This window comes from Mastomys coucha, unplaced genomic scaffold (genome assembly GCF_008632895.1).
Source record: "Mastomys coucha isolate ucsf_1 unplaced genomic scaffold, UCSF_Mcou_1 pScaffold18, whole genome shotgun sequence".
NCBI lineage: Eukaryota > Metazoa > Chordata > Mammalia > Rodentia > Muridae > Mastomys > Mastomys coucha.
Genome location: NW_022196900.1, coordinates 68,490,478 through 68,501,159, shown reverse-complemented (window position 1 = coordinate 68,501,159; position 10,682 = coordinate 68,490,478). Strand labels below are relative to the sequence as shown.

Below are 10,682 nucleotides of genomic sequence, written 5' to 3'. Positions count from 1 at the left end.
TTTTGTCTTTGTTTTGAGACAAGGCAGGCTTCAAAATGGGGCCGAGAATGACCTTGAATGACTTACCTTTCTGCCTGATCTTTCCAGGTGCTGAGATTTCAGGCTGAGCTACTGTGCTTGGCTTATGAGATTGTATTTTTGATGATTTAATATATGTAATGACTTAGAACATTTTAGATATTGGGATGCTAATAATAGCAATCATTGGTTAAATGTTTATTTTATAAGAGGTGTTATTTGGAATTCTACCTGTATTAAGCCATGCAGCTCAAAGCTTTACAGAGTAATTGCTAGTGCTATTTTTATCTTATAGTTAAAGAAACGAGGGGCTGCACACCACTAACATAAAGCAGAATTGAAAATTGAACACAAGACTCAGTTCCTTTGAGACAGGTTCTCATCAATTCTTGGCTGGTGCAGAACTTGATCTATGGCCAGAACTTCTGATCCTCCTGCCTCTATATCCTAAGTGCTGGAATTACAGGTATGCAGTACCTTGTCTGGTTTATGAGATGCTGAGGATCAAACCAAGAGCTTCATGCATACTAGGCAAGCTCTCTTGTATCCCCAATCCTGTTGGCCAAACAGTGTACCTTTGTGAGCTAAATAAAGCCTTTGGATTTTTAATCTTTGGTTAAAACCATGGCAGTAGTATCTATAGAGCACTTGTTCTTGAGAGCTGGTCACCTAGCTATAGTGAACTATCACCTTTTTTTTTTTTTTTTTTTTAAGATTGTTATGTGAGTATGATGCTGCTGTTTTCAGACACACCAGAAGAGGGCATCCAATCCCATTACAGATGGTTGTGAGCCACCATGTGGTTGCTGGGATTTGAACTCAGGACCTCCAGAAGAGCAGTCAGTGCTCTTAACTGCTGAGCCACCTTTCCAGCCAATGAGCTATCATCTTATCAAGAAGAAATTAATGTAAAATAGGATGACCTTTAAATAACAACACAGTTTAATTCGATTACAAAACGCCATGCCCTCAGTGTTCCATTCCTCTTGTTCCATTACTCAGAAACAGTAGCGGGGTGGTGATGGTCACACAGCTATCGCAGCTATCCGATTGCTGCTGAGTAACTGATAGGAACCAGACACTTTTCCACCCCCTGTGAACGTTACTTACTTATGTAACTGCTAAACCCACAAGTGCAGATAGCTGAGGTTCTTGTTTTAGAGTTCGAGAAAGTGAGTTTTAGGAAGCCCAAGTGATAGAGCCAGGATTTGTGCTCAAAGTGTGTTTGCAGACAGAGCTTCAGCACCGGGGGTGGGGTGTGTGTGTGTGTGTGTGTGTGTGTACTAAGAATTGGATCTCTGGAGTGTGTCCTCTCCAGTGATTATAATACACTTGAAAGCTTGAGATCCAGAGTCTGGATACGAAGCTGTACTTATATGCAAGTTTACTTTTGCAACAATATTAGAATCGTCCTCAATGTATAGATGGGAGATGTAGTGTCAAGTGACTTGGTCTTAATCATAGATTGCCCATAGTGTGTATGGTCTAATTTATATTGAAGGGATGGATCTCTTGACTTCAGCAAACCTGATCTGTAAAAAAAAGAAAATTATTTTTTTAAAAGATGAAAACTGTGCATCTAGGCATGATGGCAGGATTTTAAGTTTGAACACAGACTAAGTTACACAGTGAGGCCCTATCTCAAAAACAGGGAGGAGAGGGCTCTACTGGGGACATCTATTAAACAGTACAAACTTTATATTTATCAGGAATATTTTATAGTGACAGTTTTCTGAGATAAAATATACCACTTTTAAGCATGGCAAGAAGCTTAAGTTAGAGCTATCTAAGTCTTAGTGGAAGAAGTTGTCTGTGGTTGGTCTGATAAACCAATGTTTTCAGCTCAGTCCATTAAAGCTTGATTATTTACTAAAGTGCAACCTAGTGCTCAATACTGGAGGAAAATGTTTAATTAAAAAAAAGTCCTATTGATCAAGTATATCAGTGCGTCGATGCTTCACTGCATTAGTATCAATCAACTCAGCACACATCTGCATGGGCAATATGCTTAGAATAGACAGTAAGTCATTAGACTAAAGCACGGTTGTAAGTTTGACAGTCTTCTACTTTGAGAGCAGTGTGACCTCAGCGAGTGCTACCACCCGCGAACAGATGCCACTGTCTTATGTTGACTTAAGATGTTTCCTCTGTTGTGTTATGTTCCTGATTTTTACTTGGTAATGTTTCCAGTACAAAAAGTCACACATTTCATGTAAAGGAAGTAAATCAGCTCTAATTAATTCTGTAATTAGCTGGTATAATTTCAGTGGTGCTCGGGATATTTGTGTGGGTGGATAGAGCTGGATTCATGTGTTGGGAGTTTGTTATATTGCTGTGGGAGGATTAGATCTCACTAGTGTACCTATGTTGTTCTTAATTTATTTTCTACTCTCAATCCTCCCTAGATATTTGAAATTATAATCTTCCCAAGTTTAATTATGGACTCCAGTATAGTGAATAGCCAGTTAGACCTACCTCTGATCCATCTTTATTTTTGTTAATAATTTACATTTTATTCCACAATTCATTTTTCTTAATTGCTAATATAAATTTTCAATGTGACAACCTAAGGAGAGTATTGGAAAGATGACGCTAATTATCACTCGAGTCCTTCTGCCAGAAGGGAAGAACGATGCCACTTCCTTGACCCTTCAGTCCTGTGTATGTTTAAGGACAAGTTTTCCTGTGCCTAGTAGTAATTTCTGTGTGGCCATGACCTGATGGAAATGACTTAAATGGGAGAGTTCTTATTCAGCTCATGGTTTCAAAGGCATAGTTAGTGTACTGTGCTGTGGAGGGCAGGGCAGAGCGCTAAGTGGGAATCAGGGTTTATTTGGGTTCCTTTGGGAGCACAAACAACTGAAGGGCGGCTGTGTAGCTGAAGCCACATCTCAGCATGGGCAGTGACTCTTGGAAGCTTGGGTTTCTAGAGCTCCCTGCAGGCAGTCATCATTAGTCTTCAGTCTCAAGCAGTTGTGCTTATATAACCTTGGGAGGAGACCTGTGAATCTTAATAAGAAATCTGTTCAGTTTGGGGCACATTGCTTGGTGTATGCTGGTGAAAAGAGTAAACATTCATAATGGAAGGAATGTTTCTACAAGTAGTTAGACACTTGTAGAAAATTCTAGGGTTCAATTTACTCCATCCAGTTTTATTTTGTTCTGGTTTGGTTTTTGGTTTCTGGAGACAGGGTTTGTCTGTGTAGGCTTGGCTGTCCTGGAACTCACTCTGTAGACCAGGCTGGGCCTGAACTCAGAGGTCCACCTACCCCTGCCTCCAGAGTGCTGGGGTCAAAGGTGTGCACCACCACTGTCTGGCTTATCCACTCATTTTTAAAAATGAACTTTTGTGGGTTTTGTGACATCAACAAGTACCTGAGTGTATATTGTAACACAAGGAACTTGCTTCGCATTGTGAAGAAGGGTGAACACTGCAGAATTCGATTAAGAAATTGAATGTTAAATCCTCCTTTTAGTGGTAACTTCTTGGTTGAACAGCTTTTGGAATTTTTCCTGGGTTAAATGAGTTAAAACTGTGGCAATTTGACAATGCGTGGATTGCACTGATCCTTGCTCTTAAATTTCAGCCCTTTTTAAATTCTTACTCAGGCAGGGTATGAACATCCATTTTCATGACCATGATACTCTTGCTAGTATGCTCCACATGTAATATCAGTGTATCGTATGAACTACAGCTATGTTCTGCCCTTGCATTTTGAATGTGTGTGTGTCAGGTTCTCATGTATCCCCGGCTGGCCTCAAGGATGATCAAGAACTTCTGGTCCTCTTACACTTCCTCATGGTGAGATTGGAGTAGCACGACTGTACCTGGTTCACGCAGCAGCACTGGGGATTGGCCCCAAGGCTTTGTGCATGTGAGGCAAGCACTCTACCAACTGAGCTGTATTCCCAGGCACATCTTCTTATATTAAATTAAGAGGACCTTAGGACAATTCGACTGATATTTGGGAAGATCTCAAATTTAAATGAATTATAAAAAAGTGCTATCTGGCTAGGCTGCTAGCTGCTTTGAGGACACCATTTTACCACTGCCTAGTCGGAGGAGTTGAGTGTTTTGTCATGTAAAAGGGTATTGTTGACCAGAGCTCTTGCGTGCAGGTGATGTAAGTCAAGTGGGCAGGGATGTCGTAAGTGTCTTTTTTCTTCTAGAGATGGTGATTATAATACACAGTAGAAGTGACTCTGTTGAATAAAAAAAAAGGAACTTGTGGTGAAGAGAACCAGTGGCTGAGGGCCAGTTTAATATTATGCTGGTTCTTCACAGGGACCACACCCACACTAACGAGATAGATAGTGTTATCCTCACCATACAGGGAAGAGCTTGAGGCTTGTATAAATTTGTATTTATGGTCACACATGCAGGAAGTAACAGGGCCTAGATTTAAATTTACAATTCTCATTATACAGTGCTGTTCATTTCCACCTTACTTTCCTGTTGACTCTAGGTTGGTCACTCTGACTTATATTTCATCATACCAGAGACTCTTTGCATCCCCACCACTTTCTGCCATTGCAGTATTACTGTTCATGATAGTAGGTGTCACCAGGGTTCTCCTGTGCTCAGTGGATATCCAAGCAGAGGTTGACACGGCCTGGGCCCACTGTGAGGCATTGGTCAGAGGCGATGGTAGTGAGTCATGTCACAAGGCATGCTCATATCCGTCACCAACTGTTAGGGAGGCTTAGAAGCCTAGCCACAGGACGCATGGGAATGCTCCCTGAGTGGAGTGAATGACCAGGGAGTCAGACATTGAGTTGTGCTCAATCTTCTTTCAGTTCTGGTCATGCTGCACAGTTCTCTTTTTATGTCAGTAGAGGGAGCAGCTCAAAGTATTTGAAGGTAAAAACCCCCTTAGTTATTTGTCCTATTCAGAAACTTGGTTTTCCTTAAAATAAAAAAACAAAAAACAAAAAAACAAACAAAAAAAAACCTAAAGCGGAGCCTGGGATGTTCATAGTGGTTTAAGCTTAGTGATCTGGTATAAGCATAAACTTTGTGTTCTCGTGAGTGCTGAATCAATGACATTTTGCTGTGTCTAGATTGCCTGTTAGAGGATGGGGTTAAAGCTTGTGGGACGTGCAGGGTTATAACTACAGTCTTGATACAGAAGTGTATCCTTTCTGAAGGAAAGGCAAAGATATTATATTAACAGCTTAGAGGTAAATATAGAAGAGAGAGGAAGTGGCTCACTGCTCTTTGCCCTGAGCAGAATTCCTTGGAGAAGCTGGAGCCAGAATGAAGCCTTCAAATGGAAAGTGAGACTTGATAATTCAGAAATGCCTTCCTGCTTCTCCACTCCACAGAAACATGTGCACACTACTCTTTTAAAGTACAAAGCCTTCTCCACCCACAGCATCTAAAGAATGTCTGTTTTTCTAAGCATTTTATTTAAAGATGCACACATCAATTATTATAATTTCTTGTAGGATTCTGTTACTTTGTTAGGTCTTATCAAATTGATCTTGTTTATTTCAAAAGCAAACAAAAGAATGGGTAGCTGATTCATTTTCCCATGTTTCTTGCTTTGTTTTAGTCTTTTTCCTAAATTTTATTTATTTATGATTTCATTTTTATTGGCATGTCTCACCCTGTAGTCTGGCTGTCCTGAACTCTCTCTAGACCAAACTGGCTTTGAACTCAGGGGTGATCCTCTGACCCAGCTCTCCAAGTGCTAGGAATCAGGCATGAGCCACCACACCTAGCACCTTCCTCAATTTTTTTAAAATAGGCATTGATTTTCCCCCTTTCTTTTCTTCCCTTTATTAATCCAAATAAGTTATATAACATTTTCCTTTCTTTCTGACCTTCTGTATGTCTCCTTGTGAGCCAAGACTTGGCTTAGCCCCTTAAAAATCACCTTTTGCCCCACTCTCCCTTCTCATCCCAAAATGCATTAAAGAGAAATTCTCATTTTTTTTCATGAGGGGATTTTATGAGTACTTCTTATTCATAAATTCAGTAAAACTTTATTAATTTTCTTAAAGATAAGTTCTGAAATATGACTTTGGCTAACTTGATATATGTTATGTATTCCAAGCTGGTCCTGAATTCTAATCCTCCTGCCTAAGCTTCCAGAGCACTGGGATTGCAGGTATTGTACCATTAGCTTAAACTTCTAGGGCTAGAGAGCTGGGTCAGTGAATAGAGCACTTGACACACAAGCATGAAGACCTGAGTTTGGATTCCCAGAACCCATGGGAATGGGTTCTAGATGGTGAGCTTAGAGTCAATGAGAGACCTTGCCTAAAAACAAGGTAGAGAGTGATTGAGGAAAATGCCTGACTTCACACATACGCACATTCATATATATGCACACATGTTCATACACACATACAAATGCAGACCCCCACACACAAATGCACACACCCCATGTACAACTTGTACACTTGTGCGTGCATGCACGTGCATGCACACACTTTAAACAGTGCATGCACACACTTTAAACAAAAAACAAACCTTTTCTGACAGTTGAAGCGTATCAAATTTTAGGTTTGACTACATCAGAGGCTTTTCAAGCCAGAAGTAAAAATTTTGGAGTCATCTTGTTTTTCATCTTGTATATTCTTTTGTTGTATTTTGTTTAAGTTTTTGCTGGACTGACCTGGAACTAACAGCTCTCTTCTGATTTCTGAGGGCCCGCAGTTGGGCCATCTTCTCTGTATAGTGGAACCGCACCTTCATTTTTCAAGTTAACTGAATCTTCTATTGTCTACTGGCTGCTCCTTCTCTGTCTCATAAGTCTGTAACCTGACTCCAGTCTTTATCCCTTCTTGTGCTCACACTCACTCCCTCCCCATTACTCCCTCTCACCCTTTTCCTGGTCTCTCCATGCTATCTGAGCATTTTCCTGATTAATGCCTGTGTCAGTTCTCCAAAACCACAGCCTTCCTAAATGTTCCTACATTCCATGTCTTAAAGTCTTCCTTTTTTAGAGTTAAGGAACAGTGACTAACTGACCCTTTTAGTCCTTTACTAAAACCTGGAGTTAAAGCAGTATAGAAAGTCCCTGCAGGAGCTAAGTATTAGTATATATTTGCATAACAAGGATTTTTATTGAGTAGGAATCATTTGACTGACAAGCATGTGATTGATGAATGAATAGAAAAGATCCCATGGTTTTCATTATCTATGACTGAATGAGCAAACAGTTCCTAATATAATGCTAACTCTGTTCTAGAGACTCACAATATTGCTTTAGATAGTCAAAACAGATGTTGTGGAGGAGAAACACATTTGTAAATATTTGCATGCACATTGACAGTTTAGAGACTTTAGCTATAACTATTAATAAATCTTAGAAAGCCAATTATGGAAGATTTGATAAGACATCAAGCAAAAATAATTTCTTAGAAACTCTTAACTTTCTGGGCATGGTGGTACATGCCTGTAATCTCAGTGCCTTGGAGGCAGAGGCAGACAGATCTCTTAGTTCGAGGCTGGTCTGGTTTCTATAGTGAGTTCCAGGACAGCCAGAGCCACATATTGAGACCTTGCCTCAATAAATAAATAGATAAACACACAAATAAATAAATGAAAAGAAAGCCCAGTAATAAGATCAGTGATTCATCAGAAAGAAGATTGCTTCTGTGGAGCTTAGTATTCAGTGGCAGGAGAGATGGACAATAAATAATAAACGTGAGCTGTATGTATGTTAGAGACATAGTGCTGGCCTGGGGGTAGTCTCCTATAAAGGCTCCTGATTGTTACTGTCAATTTGATAGAGTGTAGAAGTAAGTCCCGGGAGGCAGGCCTCTGGGCATGCTTGTCAGGGATAAGCTTGGTTGCATTCAGTGCTGTGGAAAGACCCATCTTACCTGTGGGTAGAACCATTCCCTGGGCTTGATAAAAAGAGGAAGGGAGCGAGCCACAGCATGCCTTGTCCTTTTCTGCTGGTGGACAGATGTGATGAGCTGCTGTGAGTCCCCTGCTGCCCTGACTCCCTGCTGTGACTGGCACCCTGAGATAAAATAAAACCTTTCTCCCTTAAGTGCTTTTTATGGAAGCATTTTTATCACAGCATCAGGGAAAAACAAACAAGGAAGCAAACAAAGACAAGGCCCGTCAGGAGAGTCACTAAGAAAAGGCACCATTCTAGCAGACAAATAACCATTTGTTCTGTAATTGTGACAACTGGGTTAGCTGCTAAGAAAATGGTAGTGCTAGAGAATCAAGAAAAAAAATGTGGACCAGATTCCCAGTCCAGAACTCAGGGAGTACATAGCTAACTTAGGAAAATTGGGGGTGTGGTGTGGTCATAAACCTGGAGCATTCTGTCAGCTCTGATTGAAAGGTACACAAGGTATAAGATGCACAGATCTCTTCCTCTGCTTTCTCCTCTAACTTCTGTAAGTTAGAAGGGAGCCTTATTCAAACTATAATTCTTAAACCCTCTGCAGATCAAAACACTGGCTTATTAGAGTTGGTCATGGGATCATTCTTTTTTCCATACCACCTTACTGGCTTCTAAAAATAGCTTCTCCTGGGAATCAGTCTCAATGAGCAAGCTGTGGCACAGCATGCAATTTCGAAGACTCGGGTTGACCATTAGCATTGCACAAACAAATCAACACATTTCTGACTATTCAACATGTCAGTTGCCCTTTGAACCACTAAACTAAATGGAATACAATCATTTAGCTTCCATCCATCCATCCATCCATCCATCATCCAGTACACAAGGTACCTTGCTAGGTTCTTGAAATATAGCAACAAATAAGACTGGCTAAACTCTGCTTTCTGGGTACTTAGAATTCAGTGAAGTAATCCAGTAAGATTATATATGTCAGCAGTTCCCACACTTCTTAATATGTCTTTTAAAATGATATGCCTCCAGAAAACTTGTATTCACTTGTGTATATTATATTAACATTTACAAGTTTAGAAATTAAAATAAATTTTAAACATATTTACTCAGTATTGTTGCAGTTCCCAATAAACTCTACTCAAATAGACCTGGCAGTGGGGGCATTCGGTCCTTGCTCCCCATCTCAGTGTTCTGGGTTCTTGAATGAAAAACACACCCGTGCATGCAACCTTATATTTTAATATGCCTTAAATAGCTCAATGGCTGGGCTATGCCCAAGCCTCCACATGGCTAACACCCCCTCCCCATATATTCCTGAGTTATTACTTACTAAAATCTACTTTCCATTGTTGTTGCCCTAGATCCAGGGGTGGGGGAGGGGCTGGGGCTGCTCTTCCCTGGCTGGCTCTTATGTGTTGGTTGTCTCTCTGTCCTGCTTTCTCAGGGGTGGCACTAACCCTTTCCCAGCATGGTGACTATTGTTCGGGAATCCTAAAAGTACTGCCTCTGTCTCCCTGCCCAGCCATTGTCCTCCGGCAACTTTATTTACCAACCAAAACCAACTGCAAACAGGATCCCTCAGTGATTTATGAGCAGATGTGTGGATTCTAGTGTAATTTTGGGGACTAAATTAACAGAACTAGCAGTAGACAACACAGTATCAAGAAGAACCAGGCATATTGTATACTGCTATAAACTAATACTCAAAGCTGAGGCTATAAATTTAAGGCCAGCCTGAGCAGTATATTTGAGTTCCAGGGCAGCCTTGGATACATAGTGAAACTATGTCAAAAAACAACTCAGTAACAAAATCTTGTGATATCAATAGACCCATTTCATTAATAGACATGTTGTGGCAAGATAACCACCCGAGAGGGCTCAGAGGTTAAGAACATAAAACTCTTCTTGTTGAGAATCAGAACATGGTTCCCAACACCCGTGTTGGCTACTCAGAACTGTCTGTAACTCCAACCTAGAGGCATCTGATACCTCTGGACATCTCTGGGCTCCATGGTCACTCATGTACTCACATAGACACTTGCATAACTAAAAATAATAAAATATTTTTTAAAAAAGAAAAAATATCAGATATGCTAGCACATACCTTTATTGCCAGCACTTGGGAAATCGAGGCCATCCTGGTCTATACAGTAAATTCCAGGCCAGCCATAGCTACATCATACATAGTGAGACCCTGTTTAAAAAAAAAAATGGAAAAAAGAATAATGATTCCACAGTCTCCCAAACAGTGAGAACATTGACATCATGTTCTATTTTTGTAATTAATGTCAGCCTTAGCAGAAGAGAGCCAAGCTCTCCTGACCAAGCTTCATTTCGCCCATTGTCTAACTTCAGTGCATGAAAATATACTCTTACATGGTCATATAGAAAAGAGTTTTCATAGCCCCCTAAGAGAATTCAGAGTATTCTTTGATATCTCACCAACACTCAAGTAATAGTCTTTTTCTTCCTCTTCCTCCTCCTCCTTTTTTGAGACGGGGTTTCTCTGTGTAGCTTTGGCTGTCCTGGAACTCACTCTGTAGACCAAGCTAGCTTTGAACTTGTAGAGCTCTGTCTGCTTCTGCCTCCCAGGTACTGGGGTTAAAGGTGTGCGCCACTGATAGTTTCTTACACATTAGTTACATTTGGAATCTGAAGCTATATTAATAAAACTGATATATGTAGATATTTATTATTCTAAAATTCATGGCTTTGACATGTAGAATGGCTCCTTTACCTAGCAGAACATCTTGTAAGAATATCATGTACCCGATGGTCATTTGGGGAACTACTTCATCTAATTTTGCAATTCCTACATAGATGTTGATACTTTTCATT

General features: G+C 40.4%; 1 protein-coding gene and 1 long non-coding RNA gene across 9 annotated transcripts in view; one reads left to right on the top strand and one right to left on the bottom strand.

Annotated features, from left to right (window-relative positions):
- The window catches only part of Osbpl9 (oxysterol binding protein like 9), a 137,728-nt gene that overhangs the window by 45,245 nt on the left and 81,801 nt on the right, over positions 1-10,682 (top strand). The window lies entirely within an intron of this gene.
- LOC116096391 lies at positions 940-9,994 on the bottom strand. The gene is made up of 3 exons (XR_004120976.1): positions 9,949-9,994; positions 7,855-7,997; positions 940-1,550 (listed from the first exon to the last, which is right to left on the bottom strand). It is a non-coding gene; the product is annotated as an uncharacterized LOC116096391 (long non-coding RNA).